This window comes from Bactrocera dorsalis, chromosome 1 (assembly GCF_023373825.1).
Source record: "Bactrocera dorsalis isolate Fly_Bdor chromosome 1, ASM2337382v1, whole genome shotgun sequence".
In the NCBI taxonomy this organism is placed as follows: domain Eukaryota; kingdom Metazoa; phylum Arthropoda; class Insecta; order Diptera; family Tephritidae; genus Bactrocera; species Bactrocera dorsalis.
Window position 1 is genome coordinate 89,100,136 of NC_064303.1, and position 20,640 is coordinate 89,120,775.

At 35.1% G+C, this 20,640-nt stretch overlaps 1 protein-coding gene across 3 annotated transcripts in view; it reads right to left on the reverse strand.

Annotated features, from left to right (window-relative positions):
* Positions 1 to 20,640, reverse strand: part of LOC105233535 (uncharacterized) — a 75,463-nt gene that overhangs the window by 11,050 nt on the left and 43,773 nt on the right. Inside the window, exon 1 of one of the 3 annotated variants that reach the window (XM_049446358.1) lies at positions 11,979 to 12,824. The exons of the other annotated variants lie outside the window; for them this stretch is intronic. The gene's annotated coding sequence lies outside the window, so the exon portion shown is untranslated. Of the gene's footprint in view, positions 1 to 11,978; positions 12,825 to 20,640 lie in introns of those variants that run through there. 3 annotated transcript variants of the gene reach the window in all.

Genomic DNA, 20,640 nt, shown 5'->3' on the forward strand with positions numbered 1-20,640 from the left:
GATTGGTTCATGACATTTACTTTTTGAAGATAATTTCATTTAAATGTTGACCGCGGCTGCGTCTTAGGTGGTCCATTCGGAAAGTCCAATTTTGGGCAACTTTTTCGAGCATTTCGGCCGGAATAGCCCGAATTTCTTCGGAAATGTTGTCTTCCAAAGCTGGAATAGTTGCTGGCTTATTTCTGTAGACTTTAGACTTGACGTAGCCCCACAAAAAATAGTCTAAAGGCGTTAAATCGCATGATCTTGGTGGCCAACTTACGGGTCCATTTCTTGAGATGAATTGTTGTCCGAAGTTTTCCCTCAAAATGGCCATAGAATCGCGAGCTGTGTGGCATGTAGCGCCATCTTGTTGAAACCACATGTCAACCAAGTTCAGTTCTTCCATTTTTGGCAACAAAAAGTTTGGTAGCATCGAACGATAGCGATCGCCATTCACCGTAACGTTGCGTCCAACAGCATCTTTGAAAAAATACGGTCCAATGATTCCACCAGCGTACAAACCACACCAAACAGTGCATTTTTCGGGATGCATGGGCAGTTCTTGAACGGCTTCTGGTTGCTCTTCACCCCAAATGCGGCAATTTTGCTTATTTACGTAGCCATTCAACCAGAAATGAGCCTCATCGCTGAACAAAACACGCGCGCGAAACACATTTCGAACCGAACACTGATTTTGGTAATAAAATTCAATGATTTGCAAGCGTTGCTCGTTAGTAAGTCTATTCATGATGAAATGTCAAAGCATACTGAGCATCTTTCTCTTTGACACCATGTCTGAAATCCCACGTGATCTGTCAAATACTAATGCATGAAAATCCTAACCTCAAAAAAATCACCCGTTATAATATACCACGACAAATATTTACTCATACCCTCAGCCGTGTACTTCTACCGGTTACTTTGTCAGACACTTCCATAATAAACAAATCGTCGGAATGAATCGAATCACAATTTCATAGACGAAACGAAATGAGAAGTCAAGTAAAAGGGTCAACCACCAGCCAATTTGGCAGCTAAGCGGCACGGCTGCCAACAATTCCAACAACAGCAACAACGACAGCAATGTGTAAAGACTTTATTCGCATACATACATACACAAGCACATATGGATGTACGAAGTACGGAGTGACTACCGCAACCACAGAGCTGTTGACCAGGACAATTGACTTCTCTGCAGCAACATTCATACAAACAAACTTAGTACATATACATACATACATAGTATGTAAAGACACAAGTGTTTGCTTTGCAAACTAACAATTTTGCAGCTTTTGCAGACGGACAAATCTTCATGGCAAATTCGTGGGTTTTTTTCTGCTTGGCCAATAACTTGGACCAGCATTCGCTCTCGTTGATGGTGGGAACTGTAGGTTTGTTGTTTTGTGTTGTTTTTTTTATTTATTTATTTTTTTTTTTTGATTTCGGATGATGCAGACAGCGATTCGCCGCAAGCAGTGCTTGTTGTTGCGACTGATGGTCGTGACGGATGCGGTGGTGTTGTCTGCAGCACCAAGCTGATGGAGGCACAAATAATCAAATAGTTTGACAACCGAGCAGATTTTTATTTGAGATTTTATTTCTTTAATTTTTGTTGTTTCTATTTTCATACTTCTTAGTTATAAGTCAGTGAGGAGTTCCAACCAAAAATTATATCTGTTTGTTGTTGTTGTGCAGTTAACGATGCTTTTGGTGTTTCGTAAGTTGTAATAAAATTGGTTTTTGATAACATTTTGAAATATTCGATAATAAAATTAAAAAAAAAAGAAATAAAAACAACAAAAACAAATAATAACATCGTGAATCTCAGGCAGACATGCTCGTTATTTTGGTGAATAATTGGTTTTTAAAGCTTTTATACGAGCATGTATGTATGTATATGTTTGTTAGCGAAGCGCAACTTAATATGACGAAGGTGCGCCTAGTGGCAGCATCTGGCCATACAGCATGCATAACGGTATTATAAAACAATAGAAAGGATCTCTAGACTCCAAAGTTTGGAGCTTTAATATTTCATATTGAAAGTAATATGGAAAGAAGTAAGGAAGGGCTAAGATCGGGTGTAAACCGACGTTTCATATTCTCTCAATATGGGCGCTTCAAAAACTTGGCTTGATGGTTGATTTTCGAGTGCAGCGTTCGAGAATTGGTGGTTCATTGCGTTTTTGGCTCTAAATTCGGTCACAATCGTGGCTCGATGCGATGGTGCATTATAAAGTGTTAAATCCATGAGTTGTTCTTCCAAATTCATTATGCACTAAACCAAGATTATCAAAAAAAAAAAAACAATGACATCACCCTGATTATTGAGCGGCTTTGGCGTGGTTTTTTTGGTTTCGGCTCGTTTTATTCCCTCCATTCCCATGATTTTTGACTTGTTTTGCATATCAAATTCATAAACCCGTGTCTCATAGACAGTTATAGTGCTATCTATGAATATATGATCGGACCTCGCACGATCAAACAAGTCCAAAGAGACCTGTTTACGGATTTACGATGTTGCGATTTTAGTTCCGATAGTTTACAATGGTATGCTTAAAGGCCTAAGTGTGTCGTCAGACACCTACTTTACTCAACTACCTACTGTCAAGATGCATATTTTATATCTTTCTGATAGATTCGAAATTACTCTTCAGGTGATATCGGAGATAGATTGTGTAAGATTTCGAAAATGTTTTCGAAAGATTGTATTCTAATGTGGAAGGGGAACAAATTTCCACACATTCGGAATTGATAACTGTAACTAAATACTTACAGTTGAGTGGGAAAACCTACGAAGTGCAAGTTTTTGCAGAAGCAATTCGAACAAAGTCCGGCGAAACCGATTTATGACGAAACAATAACTCTTTGTTTGTAGTGCAGGAGATAAGGATGAACATTAATTAGTAACCTTCTTACGTAAATTTATTCCCTGTTGACTTTTTGTTTTCAGAATATCTATGAAGGGGAATCTCTCATCCGAGGCTGGTTGTTATTTTTCATTGGGGGTGTTTTTTACGTGGCGGGTCCCAAACCCAGCGCACAACCGTATGTAGGGGATGTTTCGCCTTCTCACTTTAACTCGCCTTCAAACGGATGTTCTAAGGCTACCCAGAGGATATTTGGTCAAAAACCAGAAGTCTTGAGCTGCTTGAGCCATACCCGCCGGGGGAAGCAGAGGAAGAGGAAGACCTCCACTCCGTTGGAAGGACCAGGTAGAGAAGGACCTGGCTTCGCTTGGGATCTCCAATTGGCGCCACCCTGCGAAAAGAAGAAACGACTGGCGCGCTGTTGTTAAATCAGCTATAAACGCGTAAGCGGTTTCTACGCCAGTAAAGAAGAATATCTATGAAGTGAATTTTTTGTCAGCAGCCCGATGTGTTGAACCAGCTAAGGGCAAGACGTGGCATTGCAGTAGATTTCATTTAACAACTGTCAAGCCATCATAGCATAAACTTCTGCTGTAGTTTGCAACAGTGTCACAATAATAACTGATCGCAAATAGATGACGTAATTAAACAAATGAGTTCTTTATTTATTTATTTTTTTTCAAAAAGAACGCTTGTATCATTTCTTGTTAATTTCGTAGTATCTGAAGTACAATAATCTTGAAAACCACTGATCATATCTGATTTTTCTCTTTTTAGTTATTTGAGAAAGAAGCTATTATCTAAATAACGGTATCTAAGTTGTTTTTAAAATAGGTTAAGCCATAGGGCTGATCTTCGCTTTCTAGTTAACGTGTTATGCCACTTCGATAGTTGTTAACGCTGGTTTTTTGCGATCGCCAAAGCTTTTCGAGCTAATCATAAATTTGTTAAACGGCTAATATCAACCCCATAAACGTAAGCTGGCAAAAGTTGGACAGTTCCACATCACCTTCCTCCATACATCTTTAGCAATTTACATCCGTCAAAATATGTAGGCTCAGCATTTGTGAGTTAGACAGTGTCCAGTCAGTACACCTATGATTGCGGAGAAATCAACCTTGTTAAAAGAAATTAGTTCAGAGGTCCACGTGTGTTGTACTTTGAGCCAGAAGTATTTCACAGCCGCAGTAGTTCTGGTTGTTGACCTTAAGCGCATGTCAAGCTTACAGTAGATCGACTACTATAGCGCAAGAGGACAGGGGAGTCCTAGCTCATTCAATCATATTAAATAGGTGTAAGACTGACCTCTATAGCAAGCTGATCGGCTTTATTTACGGGTAAGCAAGTAAGAGGGAATAGATCCTTCTTCTATATTATATCTTCTCAAGGATTAGAATTATGAATTGTCTTCAGTTAGAAAGAATTTTTCAACTTACGAGAAAGAAATGTGGCGTCACAGTCGGTTAACGTTCGTTGTTAACAGTACCCTTGGAGGTTATATTGTCTACATACATATGTATATGGAAATTTTAGTTCAAATCACTTTGTGAGGTCTGTCAAAGTCACGAAGCTGTATGCCAAAAATCCAAACTAAAACAGCCACACTAACCCACAGGTGAAGTGGTTCTAACGGGTGACGGGTGATTTTTTTGAGGTTAGGATTTTCATGCATTAGTATTTGACAGATCACGTGGGATTTCAGACATGGTGTCAAAGAGAAAGATGCTCAGTATGCTTTGACATTTCATCATGAATAGACTTACTAACGAGCAACGCTTGCAAATCATTGAATTTTATTACCAAAATCAGTGTTCGGTTTTTACCGACAAATTTTGTTCAGCGATGAGGCTCATTTCTGGTTGAATGGCTACGTAAATAAGCAAAATTGCCGCATTTGGGGTGAAGAGCAACCAGAAGCCGTTCAAGAACTGCCCATGCATCCCGAAAAATGCACTGTTTGGTGTGGTTTGTACGCTGGTGGAATCATTGGACCGTATTTTTTCAAAGATGCTGTTGGACGCAACGTTACGGTGAATGGCGATCGCTATCGTTCGATGCTAACAAACTTTTTGTTGCCAAAAATGGAAGAACTGAACTTGGTTGACATGTGGTTTCAACAAGATGGCGCTACATGCCACACAGCTCGCGATTCTATGGCCATTTTGAGGGAAAACTTCGGACAACAATTCATCTCAAGAAATGGACCCGTAAGTTGGCCACCAAGATCATGCGATTTAACGCCTTTAGACTATTTTTTGTGGGGCTACGTCAAGTCTAAAGTCTACAGAAATAAGCCAGCAACTATTCCAGCTTTGGAAGACAACATTTCCGAAGAAATTCGGGCTATTCCGGCCGAAATGCTCGAAAAAGTTGCCCAAAATTGGACTTTCCGAATGGACCACCTAAGACGCAGCCGCGGTCAACATTTAAATGAAATTATCTTCAAAAAGTAAATGTCATGAACCAATCTAACGTTTCAAATAAAGAACCGATGAGATTTTGCAAATTTTATGCGTTTTTTTTTTTTAAAAAGTTATCAAGCTCTTAAAAAATCACCCGTTACATTGAAATCACAGCTGACTGAGATGTAAGTTTTCGAAAACTTATCATTAAAAAGACTATGGAATGCTTCAAACTTCCGATTCTGGTCAATAATACTTTAGTGAGAATGAAGGCGCCAAATTATTATTATAGAGTTCAAAACAGATAGCTGTTACGGACGAATATATTGTATAAAAATAAATTACAAAATAATTTGGATGACTGTGGTATGAAGTTGTTCGAAATAGCTGGCACTACAAAGATATCAAAAGAACGAGTTGAACTTGAATATTGTAAGCAATAAAGCGCGAGTTCGAGCAATTTATTGTATCTGACATCTTTGAAAACGATGAGAAATTTGCTTCAGACCCACATCTAACGTACGAGGTTTGACAATTAAGTAATGAGACTGATTTTATTGTCGCGCTTGTAGTAAACCTGTGACCTTGAAATTCCCTTTCTCTTTTTCGGGATCCCTCCCCTCTCCATAGATATATTTACCATCGCTCTAGCTTGTTTAGTTCGCCTGCTGCGTCAAGTTGAGTAGACGTGTGTTTGTAGTGCTCGTCACGAAAATGGAAAAACGAAATCAAGAGCAACGCGTCGCGATAAAATTTTTCGCCAGATTGAGCGAAACAGCTTCGGAAACGTACGCTAAAATTGTAAGAGTGTATGGTGATAGTGCTCCCGGACCAGAAACTAAACGCCAAAGCTCACAATGGTTGTCTCCGCGCGCCCCACGCCCGAAAAAAACTCGCATGAGCAAGTCGAAGGTGAAAACGATGATTATTGCCTTTTTTGATAGCCGTGCAATAGTTCACAAAAAATTCGTTCCACCCGGGAAAACTGTGAATCAAGTCTACTATTGCCAAGTACTCGAAAGATTGCGAAAACGAGTCAACAGGGTGCGCCCAGAGATCGCTCGTAACTGGAACCTTCATCACGACAACGCGCCGTGCCACACCGCCCTCAGCGTGTCCCAGTATTTGGCATCTAAAGGGATCGCCGTGTTGCAACAGCCGCCTTATTCGCCTGACATGTCACCCTGTGACTTTTTTTTTTGTTTCCTAAAACAAAATAGGTGGTCAAACGAATCCATTTTGAGTCGATTACCGACATCCAGGCGGCCGTGACGAGGGTACTAGCGGACATCCCAGTCGAAGCGTTCCAGAAATGTTACGAAGCATGGAAACGCGCTGGAATCGTTGTATAGCTGCCCAAGGGGACTACTTTGAAGGGTATGGCAGAGTTGTAGAATAATTTTCAAATATACGGTTTTTATGGAATCATTCTCATTACTTAATTGTCATATATCGTATTCTTCGCATCTGGTCCCAGCGGCTTTTTCTTATTTTCAGAACTCAAGGGAATTGTCGCTGGGAAGAAAATCGCGTGGTTGTTGATTATTTTGGTCGATTAGTCATACTACAAAAACTATAACACAATGTTGTATTGTTGTTATGTTAAAAATAAATAATAATAAATATTACCACATTCTTAAAAAGTTGTTCCGTTCGATAGAATTCTAAAAATATATCAACTTTGCTCAGTCTCGACTTGTCTCAGCTTATGCTAAGCCTGTTGAGTTTCGATATGGCAGCTATGTACATATGGATATTAAAATATCTCAGTGTGCCATCGACCTTCATGCAGCATTTAGATTCAAAACTAATTTCACTCAATAATTATATTTTAATTATTATATAGCATCATATGTGTATACAGATATATAGTATATATAGATATATACTCACACACATATATGATTTATTACTCGCTCTTGACTAATATTTTGTTTAATTTATCATTAGTAGTGTTTAAATTGTCGTGTTTCAAACGTTTTGAATGCGAGTATTGGATTTCGTTGCAGCAAACGAAGCGTTGCATGATTTCAATATGTGGCAAGAAAAAACCTCGGCGCTTTTCTACAATCATAAAGCAAGCAATTAAAAGCTGTAAAAAGATTTCTTCATATGGTCAGCAGTGGGCAAACGACGGACGAGTAAATTGTTTGTGCGAACATTTGTGCGCGTTTGCATTAGAATGCATGTACATATATTATGTATTTAAGTGAATATGTATTTTTGTATGTATATGCTCGTTAGTACTTCTACATGCTTCGCGCTGCATTTAATAATTATTGTATGTAATATATTTCATACTATATGTAATGCCAAGTAGCAGCTCAAGTGAATGCATTGATTTACGGCTTGATCCGATTTAAATGATCAGCGCTGGAGCCGCCAATGACGACAACGGCGGCGGGTGGATTACGCTATTTATTACCTAATGCCAAACGCTTACATATATACATATTTAATACATATGTATATACATATTTACATACATTCATTCATATATACAATAAATAGTAGGTCTATACAGTTGCGAGCATTGAAATAGTAGTGCCTATTGGCCAAAAGAGTTTTGCTTTAAATTTTGTTTATTTTGTGATATTGCCTTCGATCATTATTTTAGTTATATTCTCTGAAGTATAACGGTCCTGTTATTCACAACAATAAGTATGAAACACTTACCGTTACTTTTTTAGAGCCAATTTTATTGGGATATCTGTTTTTATGAGCGAGCAATAGAATAGTAGTGAACGGTGAGCTGATTACAAACAGATCATTTTTACTAAAAAAAATTTAATTTTATCACACAAAAAGTAAGTTTCCTAATCTTCTATATATTATTCCATGCAAAAAGCAAAACAAATATGACTTTGTCCCTTTTATTGGGCCAAGGGAAGCCCTGTAGTGAAGAAAAACGAGAATGGCTTCAATCTGTCATAAACAACGGTAAATCCTACAAGGGAATGGAAAGACTTGTAGGGTATTAAGCCACAACGATTCGCAATGCAATTATTTATAAATAAAATACGAAAAAAGCGGCGCAAGACGGATTCTTTCTGAGAATTTTACACGAATAGTTGTAAGATGTGCCAAGACTCGACCTAGAATGTCAGCTATGGAGATTCGGAATGAACTTAACCTGGCCTGCGGTGTTCATAAAGTGAGAAGACTTCTACATGAACATAATTTATATGTCCGCAGTCCTCGAAAAGTACCGTTATTAAAAAAAAGTCATGTAGTAAGACGTCTTAAATTCGACTTTAGGACACCTGAATTGGCCGATTGAGAAATGGCGCAGCATCTAGTAGGCAGACGTTTCGAAAGTTGTTCTTTACGGCGGTAAAGGGTCCTGCCAGTGTCTAAAAGGCTCCCCTAATACAGAGTACGACCCCAGATTCAGCACAAAAACTTTGAAGCATTGCGGTTTGAATATCATGGTTTGGGCTGTTTATCTTACAGGCCAAATTTTTTTGTGTAGTCCCAATTTACAAGATTACTGGCATAATATCCGATACACATAGTGGATATAATGCAGCATATTATGTGTCTACTATTTGCTGAAGAAGACATGCCGCTGAAAAGGATATTTCAGCAGGATAATGGTCCGAAGCACACCAGTAGGGTGGCAAAATAGTGGTTTCGGGTCAATGGAGTTAAGGTCATAGATAGGCCAGCTCAATCCCCTGGCCTCAATCCTATTGAAAACCGTTGGGCAGATGTCAAGAAAGCAGTGTGGAAGGATAAACACAAAAACAACAACGAATTGTGAACCGTAGTGCAGCAATCAGGGCAGAGCATACCACTGAAAAGATGCCACAGTCTCGTAGATTCTCTGAAGAAGCGATGTATTGCTGCTATCAAAAATCATAGCCATGCTACCAAGTACTAAGATCTCCTATAGACGAAACTTGCAAAAATCCTTCAGTATTTTTTTAAAAAAATTTTTAGTACTTTACTACTATTTTACTGCTCCCCAAAATTTTCATACATAAATACATCTTTGTAAATAAACATATCTTGTACATATTCAAATCTAAATATTTTTAGTGGTAAACATAGCCTGGTAAATATGATCCACTTTCGCATTTCAATGGATGTTAAAATTGTTTGGCATGTTACATAACTCACAGATATGTAAAGCTCTAACATCCACTACTATTTCAATGCTCGCAGCTGTACATTTCAGCAATTTTTCGCGTCGATTTTGCTGCATAGCTCACCTTTGGCGCTGTGACTTGACTTATTCACAAGCCTTTTATTGGCAAACGAGCAGCTTAAATTTCGATTTCATTTTATTAGATCTTTGTTAAAGTACTTTATTATAGCTTTATGTGTATGTAGCATTGTGTGTACGAATGTGTGTGGGCATTATGAGCACTCATATGCGCTTAATAGTTTGCAATGGCTTGGCGCTTTGCTTATTTTTTTCTTTTAATTTTCATGTTGTACTATTTGTTGTTGTTGTTTTTTATTATTAAACTCAGTGGCGATGGAGTATGAGTCAATGGATTGTTGCGGTTGGAATTGGTGTCGCGCAAAATAAGATACATTAATATGGAATTTGTAGTTTTTTATAAAAAAAAATAATTTTTGATTTTAGTTTTTTTCTTCTTACCTTAACTTTAAATATTTTTACAGTGAAAATTTTATTTTTCTATAAAATTTGTAAAATTTGTAAAATTTTTCCATTTTTTTTATATTTTTAATTTAAATTTGTTATGTTTCTTTACACAAAATTTGCACTTAAAAATAAATTTGTTTTTTATTTTTTAATTTTTTTATTTATTTACAATTTTTATATTAGAGTGATGATTTCTTTTTTTTTTATTAACCTATTAATTTAATAGTTTTTATGTGTTTTTAATTTCTTTTTACTTTATTTTCAAATTTTAAAAATTTTAAATTTTTTTAATTTTTGATTTTAATTTTTTTTTATTTTAAATTTTTTTAATTTTTGATTTTATTTTTTTTTTTACAAAAACTTTTCTATTTGTTCAATTATTATTTTTTATTTTAATTTACTCGTTAATTTAAACTTTTTTTTAATTTCTATTAATTTTAAAAATATTTGAATAAAATATTGTTAAATAGTTTTGGAAATTTAAAATTTTTGAAATAACTTTATTAAAATGTTTTTTTAATTTAAAATTAATTTTTATTTTTTTATGTTTCTTTAAAAACTTTTTGTATTTAAAAATTTAGTTTTATTTATTAACAATTTTTAATATTAGTGTAATGATTTATTTTTTTAGATTTCTTTAATTGATTTATTAATTTGATATTTTTAATTTTTTTTCTGTAAACTTTATTAATAGTTTTAAATTTCTTTATTTTTTTTTTTTAATTTTGTTAAATAATTTTGCATTTAAAATTTTATTTTTATTTAAAAAATTTTAAATTTTGTTTACTTATTATTTAATTTTTTGCTATTTTTTAGTCTTTTAGCTATTAAAAATTAAGTTTAATTTTTATTTTAAATTTTTTGTATTCTTTAAATATTTTTTGAATTTAAAAATAAATTTATTTTCAATTTTTAAATTTATTATTTATTATTAATAAATTTAATTTAAATTTTTATATATTTTGTATTATTTGTTCAACTATTTCTTTATCAATTTACTTACATATATTTAAATATAATATTTTTTAATTTTTAATTATTTTTAATTTTATTTGTAATTTTTTTCTAATAACATTTTTTTTTTAATATTTAATTTATTATATTTTGAAATTATTTTTGCAATTAAACATTTTTTTTTAATACTTTTATTAATTTTTTAAATTGAAAATTTATTTTATATTTTTCTAAATATATTAATAATTTTAATTTTTTAATCATTTTTAATTTCATTTAAAATTTTTGTAATTGAAACATTTTTTAAATTTTTTAATTTTGTTGACTTATTAAGCAATTAAAAGTTTATTTTTATTGAACATTAAAAGCCAATTTTTCTTATAATTTATCTATTATTAATTTTTTATATTTTTTATATTAAAAAAATAAAAATTTTATTTTTTTTATTTTATTTCTGTTTTTAAATTACTTTTTAAATAATTTTTTTTTTGTTTTTTAATTTTATTTATAATTTATAATTATTTTCAAATTCCTTAAAGATTTTAATTGTGTTAAATATTTTTGCAAATAAAAAAATTTCTAATTTACTTTTTTTTTATTTTTTATAGTGTTTTAATATTTTGCATTTAAAAATTAATTTTTATTTTTGTTTTTTAATTTTACTCTCTTTATTTTTTTATTAAATTTTATGCTTATTAAATTATTTCGTTTTTAACTTCGATGTTAATGTAATATTTTTAACTTATTAATTACTTTTATTTTTATTTATAAATTTTATTAGTTACGTACAGTTTTTAAAATTTAATTTTTTTTAATTGTGTTAAATATTTTAGCTAGTAAAAATCAATTTTAATTTAAAAATTTTAAAAATGTTTCTATTTATTTTATAAATTGTTTTTTAATATTTTTTGAATTCAAAAATAAATTTCATTTTTTAGTTTTTAATGTTTTTAATGTTTCTCTAGTTTTTTTATTTTAAAATAAATTTTTATTATTCGGTTTTTTATTTTTTATATATATTTTTTCTAGTGACATTCTTGCAGCATGCACTATGACTACACAATTCAAACCGAATTCCTTACCCAGCGTTGCACATAGAAACATACCATACATATGTATGTATGTATGTATGTATATTTACCACACTTTTTTGCTCACCTGCAATTTTTTCCACCACTTAATGAATGCAAATTTTAATTGTTTTCCCATTGAAAGTCTCTGCTGGTTATTGCTGTTGTTGCGGCCGCGAAGCACGGTTTTTTAGGGTCTCACACTTGCTTGGCTTATTTTCACATTTTCGTTATGAATGAGTTTACATTGGTGAATCGTAGCGTGGGTACTTTGATCTTTTATAATCTCAGGTTAAATTTTTCGTTGTTGTTTTTTTAGTGAACCCCTGCTAACTAACGGTAATTTTTATATCTTTATTTTTATTATTTCCACACAGATTAATGCGAATTAAGCAATGCACTGCACAGTTGCTTCAATTAATTAATTTCTAAATCACATTTGAATATTTTTTAAATTTTATAATTAAAATTTTTTAAATTCCACTTGAGTTCACTAACACCTTGTACAATTATTTTCTATGTAAAACCGTTGCGTTTGCGCGCTGCGCCTGCAAAACCGCGACTAAACCCATAAGCGCCAAGCCAAACAAATTTGACTAAAGTGGAGGCATGAATATCTCACCGCATTTTTGTGGCGTTCTTCTGAGCAAATTGCAGACTCACACACACACATATACACGCGTGCTGTTGTTTGGTAGCAGGTTCACATAACTGATTGCTCTGCAGCTATTTTTTACTATTTTCTACGTGTGTATATTTTTACAATATCCGCACTACGACTTCACTTTTAACAGCGGCTTCAACTTTGCCTTCAGCCAGACTTACGCTATGCACACACTTCACACAGCCGACGGAGCGAGCGCGCTGCTGTCAGTCGTCGAACCGTTCAAGTCGAGTCTCAGCAGTCAGCTGCAGCACTGACTGAGCTGAGCTTCAATTTCGATTTCAGTTTTAATCTTGACTTCGATTTTATTCGGTTTGGCTTTCAGTTTCGTTTTCATTCTTTACAAAGTGCAGAGATGATTGTGGCTAAAGAGAGGAAACATGTATGCTTGGGTTAATACCATTCATGAGATTTTGTATAATATAAATATTTACAGATAATATGACAGGTTTCTAGGTTGTGGAAGGCTCTCAAGTCTCCACACACTGATAGGTTTTAGATTGTTTTTAAGCTTTTGGTTTATTTATTTTAAAAGCCGGAAAGAGCTGTGTTAGAGCTGCTCTGGAACTTGACGATGCTTTAGAATGAAGATGTAACGAAAAATAAAGCCGTACATACCCATATAATGTTTGAAAAAAGTTTGGGGAAAAGATAGGGGAAGTGACTTTGTTCATAACTTTAAAATTCTTAATTTATTCTTTAAAATCTATGTCGTTCTCCTCAAAGTAAAATCCCCTTGGCTCCTATACACCTGTGGCATCGTTTTTTTTCAATCCTCGAAACAGTTGCTAAAGTCAATTTTCGGAATAGCCTTCAATGCGCGTAGCGATTCACGTTTAATGCCTTTAAAACGGTTTCCCCGGGTCGGTCGTCTGAGTTTGCTGTATAGCCAGATGTCACACGAAGCTAAATCAGGCGAATACGTTGGTTGCGGCACGATATTGGTTGAAGTTTTGGCGAAAAACTCACGAAGAATCAATGCAAAATGTGACGGTGCATTATCACGGTGCAAAAACCAACAGTTATCGCTCCATAATTCTGGCCTCGTTTTAGGAATAGCTCACAGAGTATTCCATGTTGACAGTTTGGCCGGCCGCTCTTAGCCGCTGCTAAAATAGATCACATCGTAAACGCACTCTTCCCTACATAAAAATAAGTTCACCCTCGAAAAGCTGCTACTAGCCACTGGCAAGCTCAGTGCCAACAAATCACCCGGACCAGACGGGATCCCAGAAGAAACCCTGCGGAATAAGCTCATCTTTGAAAAGCTGCAACTAGCCACTGGCAAGTTCAGGGCCAACAAATCACCCGAACCAGACGGGATCCCAGAAGAAACCCTGCGGATCGACCGGTAGTACTATTGAACACATACAACCCCTGCTCCGAAGCCAGAATGTTCCCTGAACTCTAGAAAAAGCAACAGCTGGTGCTAATCAGTCAGGGAAAAAGAGATCCTAACTTGCCATCAGCATACCGTCTACTATGCATGCTTGACATAGCTTGAAAACTCTATGAAAGGCTACTTAAAACCGGACTCGATACAGCTATCAATGAAGCTGGAGGACTTTCCCCTAGACAATACGACTTTAAACCCGCCAGATCGGCTCTGGGAGCTGCTTCATTGAAAGTGTAGAAGCCACACAGCGTAGATGGTATAAACACAACAGAATAGTGTTCCTGGTGTCTGTAAATGTTCGAAACGCTTTCAACAGCGCTAAATGGGTTGATATGACTGAAGCTCTTGAAAAAAGCTTTAAAATAAAATACAAATTGCGGAGCTACCTTAGCCACAGAAAACTGCTGTACTAGAGAGGTATCACGACAGATAGCGGTCACGTCAGGAGCAGAACAAGGATCCGTTCTAGACCCAGACTTGTGGAACAGCAGTTACGTAACTATCCTAAAACTCGAAATGTTAGACGAATCTTACGGACTCAAGCTCGTCTCACGTAACCTCCAGCTCGCTACGGAAAAAACAGAGCTACTACTGCTAACCTATCGAAAGAAATATGCAAACGACTGCAGATAGTCTTAAGACACAAAAAGCAGTATGCTACCTAGGCGTAAGACTCGATCCCAGACTAACATTCTGGGTAGAAATCCAGCACGCCGGTGGAAAGTCAGCGAAAATCACCCCCCAACTTAGCAGACTTATGTCCAATGTGATTTTAGTGACCTGCAAGTGGCACATATCGTTGCTGTAATGACAGCACTAATGAAGCGAAAGGCATTTTCCACACCCTCACCCACAAAAAAAAATATGCGAAAATGTATAGAATTTGACAAAATCAACTCTCACTTTTCTTAAATAAATTTAAAAACATTTTCAAAGTAATCTAGTTTTTTATTCTAGAAAAAATAACCTTAAAAATATATTTTGGAGGTCTTATAGCAATTATTTAATTTAAGCAGAGAGTGAAAAAAGAACTCAATGTAAATTTCCCAAAAGTATGGATTAAAAATTGTTCCGTAAGTGGTATAAAAACGAAGCTTACTAACAGTGAGCTTGGCGCCATGGGAGCAACTACAAGCAGCATGTTCGGCAAGCGCTCTCAAGCTGCTTAATCTTACCTCAACCACTTCTAATTTTATACGCTCACCACACAGCGCAGCCGCTTCGAACAGGCGCTTCGGCTTGGAATACCAAACAACCGGACAACTGAGCTACCAACAAATGCAATGTGGTTTACTGGTGCATTGCGTTAGCTCGATCCCTAATGCAACATATGTATATACAGCTAAACATACATACATACATTTATACATAAGTATATACAATATCCACAGCATCAAACAAAGTAAATATCTCTGAGCATTTTTTCATGACACCGCGCCATTGTATCACTGCAGCTTGTAATTATATACACTGACGCTTTTTAATCGGCATTTATGCGCTTGTTGTGTACTGATTGACGCATGCGCATAGCTGAAATTAATTGACACACACACATACATACTTATATATTGCATTATTTACGCGTTCGTGTGTTGTTTGAGACTTGATTGGCTGGCTGCCTGAGAAATTAAATATTTGATAAGGTTTTCAATAGATTTAATTGAATTATAACGGTTCATTGGTTTTGACCATTAAAACTGATGCTTATCTCTGACTTTTTTTGCCATTAATTACCGTTAAATACAGCTCCTTAGCCCTAATTATAATAAAGTATTATTACAGGTTTCCATTGTATGTTTGCGGTGACCTTTACTATCTTTTTTATTGTTGCGGAGCATTTTTAATACTTTCAAGACATTGTTTGCCCAAAATTTTAAAGGTCAAAGGCTAATTGAAGTGTAAGTTTTAATTATGTTTATGTTAAATCCAACAACACTTTATAAATATAAGAGTTAGATATTACACAATACCATTTAACCTAACAATGCATTTAGATGTGGACAATAAGGCATTTTTATTTGATTATTCTAGCAGGAGGCGCGATTTCACGTACACCTTTTTATATAAGGTATTAACTTACCGATAATACAACAAATTACTATATATTGGTTTTATATACCTTAATTAATTAATACGTATATATCGTATATACGGTATCATAACTGTCCAATTGTATATCGCGGCATATCCGGTATTAATTTGGTAATAATGTGCCGAAAGTTGGTTCTGATCGATGGTAACTGGTTTATATTAAGTATACAAGTACATATACTAATGACTAGAGGTATGTTACCTTTTAAAATATAGTCAGATAAGCCTAGGTGACCAAATGCAGCACATTTCTTGATATGAGTCGGTCATCAAAACTTCGTCCCTGTAAAATAATGGTTTCATGGGTTTTAATATTGTGATGGAGAAACCAAAATTTATAAGGAAGCTCACTTGGGTATCGTTAATTTGGTTTGAGGAACCAATAGTTTCACGATATGCAAAACAAATTTTCAAAAATTCAAATAACAATTTTTCTAAAATATAAAAAAATAAAGACAGCTTTTTCAAGATTTTTGTAGTTCCAAAATAAAAAAAAAACCCAATTTCGATCTTTTAAAAGAGGTCAAAATAACGAAATTTTAATAAATTTACAATAGTGTTTTTTTTCTAGGTTGGTATGACTGTTAGTGACATCTGTGCCAAATGTCATATCAAAATAATTATTAGTGTTTAGTATACGCTTGTCTTTCTGAAGTACATAAAGTGCATTCAGCGATTTTTACGATGAGTGAAATTATTCAACAAAGAAGTTCTATTCAATTTTGTGGGCGTATTCAAATTTCTAGAGGCGAAACGTTCGAAATTTTAGAAAAGACCTTCGGTGATAATTGTTCGTCACGAGCAAGTATTTTTGATTAGTACAATTTATTCAAAGATAATCGAGAACGCCTTGACGATGAACCACGTCCAGGACAGCCAGTGAAAACCATTTGTAAAGATTATATGGCAATAAGAAAAGTGAAAGGACAATTGGTTTCAAAATCACTCAATTTTTTCGAAAAACAGCATCGCGTCAAAGTCTGTGCTTTCCGACTACCAGGATATCATGAAACGTATGTATTATTACTGCCGATGAGTCTTGGATCTATGCATATACCTGGAAACAAACGATCAATCGACCTAATATCGTGGCAAAGGTGAGCCGAAGCCGAAAAAGCTACGTTAAAGCAGGTCAAAAATCACGGTTATGATGATAATTTTCTTCGGTTATCGAGGTGTAGTGCACTACCAGTTCCTTACGACCGGCCAAAATGTCAACGAGGAATACTATTTGAGTGTTATGCATCATTTGCGCGAAGCTATTCGTAAAATTTGGCCGGCTTTATGGGCCAACAACTCTTAGTTTTGTATGTACTACGATAATGTACCGTCGTATATTGCATTGTTTCTTCGGTAGTTTTTCGCTAAATTTTCAAACAATATTATGTCGCCGTATTTGTTTGATTTTGCTCCATGTGACTTCTGGTTACGCAACAAACTTAAGCGACCGCTCCGAAGAAACCGTTTTGAGTCGATTGAAGGCTTTAAAAGTGAGTCGCTACGCGCATTGAGGGCTATTCTGGAAATTGTCTTTAACAACTGTTTGGAGAATCGGAAAAAACGTTGGCATAAATGTATTATGGCCAAGGATGATTACTTTGAAGGAGATAATATAGATTTTGAATAACAAATTAAGAATTTTATAGTTGTAATATAGTTCCATTTTTCACATATTCGGGACACACGTTGGAAAACTACTGTTCTTTCGAGTCTTGTTCAGTATATCGTCACCTGAAATGCAAAATAACGTAGCAACATTTTCGGAAATTTACAGTGGCATGAATAAAACACGAAATAAAATGGAACAAGAGTGAAAAAAAAATTTTAATTTGGTTACAACTGGTTTATATCTGAGTGCAGAACCTGAAAATGTTGAACACATGTATGTAATTCGAAGCAGTGAAGCGTAATCAATAAGACACTCAATTTTGAATTTTTTGATGATACGTTATTTTGCATTTCAGGTGACGATATGTAATTTATTTGTCATTGACAACAATAATAATTTGTCACTCAAATATAGCGAACTCTGTGCCTTTTTCGTGGCCTGTTCTTCCTTATTACAATGAAAGAAAATATATATGTATGAAGAAAATCTCTGTCCAAAGTCATCTTAGTTTGATGAAAGGTTCTTGTGAATATGCTCTAGCTGAGCGAACGTGCAAACCTGCCTAGAAAACGAAGAACCTCCTTTTGCGGCCCAAAAAGATCAGGAACTAGAAGAATTACTAGTTCAAGATTCTTGCCAAACACAAGTGTTACTCCCAGAATCCTTGGGATTCACTCAGCCATAATCATGAATTGAAACCAAGAGACCTAGATAATTTTATATGTCGGAAAGCTCAAGAAATATAGTAAGTAATTTTTGCATGGGACTGTCACTGATGATGAAAGATGGATCGATTACGATTACTCTTAAAACAGAAAATCATGTTCATGACGCCAAGGTAAAGCTCTGTAATTAGTGGTATCAAAAGGGTGCGCTGTAATAAAAGTATCTAAAACCGGTTGAAACCGTTGATGTGCACCCGATGTACTACCGACAACAACTCATGAAATTGATGTGAGCGATTACCAAAAAACGCCTAAAAATTCCGACAAGATAAAAGACAATTATTTTCTCTCACAACAATGCTTGGCTGCAATACTTGTTAAAAGCTAAATATGTGGCAAACAGCGGATGAAAAGTTGTATAGTTCAGAGATATAGCTAAGATCTTGCGCCTTCTAACTACAATTGTTTTCGATCCATGCAGAACGTCTTCACTCAGATACATTTCTTATCAGAACAGGGTATCAAAAATTGCCTTGACTCATTGTCGTTCTTCAGGTCAGTGCAGTTCTTTTGATATGGAATCCACAAATTGGCAGATATGAAAATTATATAACTTCAGATGGCCAAAACTTTGAATACATGGAATCCGAGAAAGCGGTATTTGAAAATATGATTTCTGGAGATTTCGTATTCAGTAGTGTAAGCAATCTTGTCCTAACTGTAGTTATCTACGATTTATAAGCGCTTCAATGCGGGTTATTCCTTCTAGGAACATAATACATATGTAAGTTCTAAAAGAAGTTCGAAACTAGCAAGCAGAAGCTACAACTGTGTTTTGATACTACTACTGAAAAAAAAAATATGCGTAACTATGAGCAGTAAGACCAATTTTTGAAGTAACGGGTGATTTTTTTGAGGTTAGGATTTTCATGCATTAGTATTTGACAGATCACGTGGGATTTCAGACATGGTGTCAAAGAGAAAGATGCTCAGTATGCTTTGACATTTCATCATGAATAGACTTACTAACGAGCAACGCTTGCAAATCATTGAATTTTATTACCAAAATCAGTGTTCGGTTCGAAATGTGTTTCGCGCGCGTGTTTTGTTCAGCGATGAGGCTCATTTCTGGTTGAATGGCTACGTAAATAAGCAAAATTGCCGCATTTGGGGTGAAGAGCAACCAGAAGCCGTTCAAGAACTGCCCATGCATCCCGAAAAATGCACTGTTTGGTGTGGTTTGTACGCTGGTGGAATCATTGGACCGTATTTTTTCAAAGATGCTGTTGGACGCAACGTTACGGTGAATGGCGATCACTATCGTTCGATGCTAACAAACTTTTTGTTGCCAAAAATGGAAGAACTGAACTTGGTTGACATGTGGTTTCAACAAGATGGCGCTACATGCCACACAGCTCGCGATTCTATGGCCATTTTGAGGGAAAACTTCGGACAACAATTCATCTCAAGAAATGGACCCGTAAGTTGGCCACCAAGATCATGCGATTTAACGCCTTTAGACTATTTTTTGTGGGGCTACGTCAAGTCTAAAGTCTACAGAAATAAGCCAGCAACTATTCCAGCTTTGGAAGACAACATTTCCGAAGAAATTCGGGCTATTCCGGCCGAAATGCTCGAAAAAGTTGCCCAAAATTGGACTTTCCGAATGGACCACCTAAGACGCAGCCGCGGTCAACATTTAAATGAAATTATCTTCAAAAAGTAAATGTCATGAACCAATCTAACGTTTCAAATAAAGAACCGATGAGATTTTGCAAATTTTATGCGTTTTTTTTTTTAAAAAAGTTATCAAGCTCTTAAAAAATCACCCTTTATATTTGGCAAAGTGCCTCTTGGTTTACTCATTTAACACAGTAGCATGCACAACCATAACATTATGAAAGAAACGCGTGTAAATTCTTGTTTAACTTATTTGTACTACGAGTAAGTAGGTGAACTCTCCTAATAATTATTGTATTGAAGCTCTTCATGGCCAAGCATAAAACATCTTTAGCACGAGCAGAGTGACGTAACGAATATTTTATTTTTTTTCCACTTTTTCTTTCCAACGACTAACACACCTCAACGACGAAAGAACCTTGAAAGAAGTCTAAAAAGCGACTACAAATCTATCATTTAGCTTACAATCGCTTAAAATAATTGCTTAAAAGGCATAAAATTCGAACACAAATCGTTCGAGCCGTCAATCATGGGAAATAGAAAAACAATTAAAAATTCATTCGGCAATGGAGTTCTTGGCGCAACAATCATTGAATTATTAATTGATTAAGAGTTGTCAGAACTTCGAAGAACAGAGGCGATAAC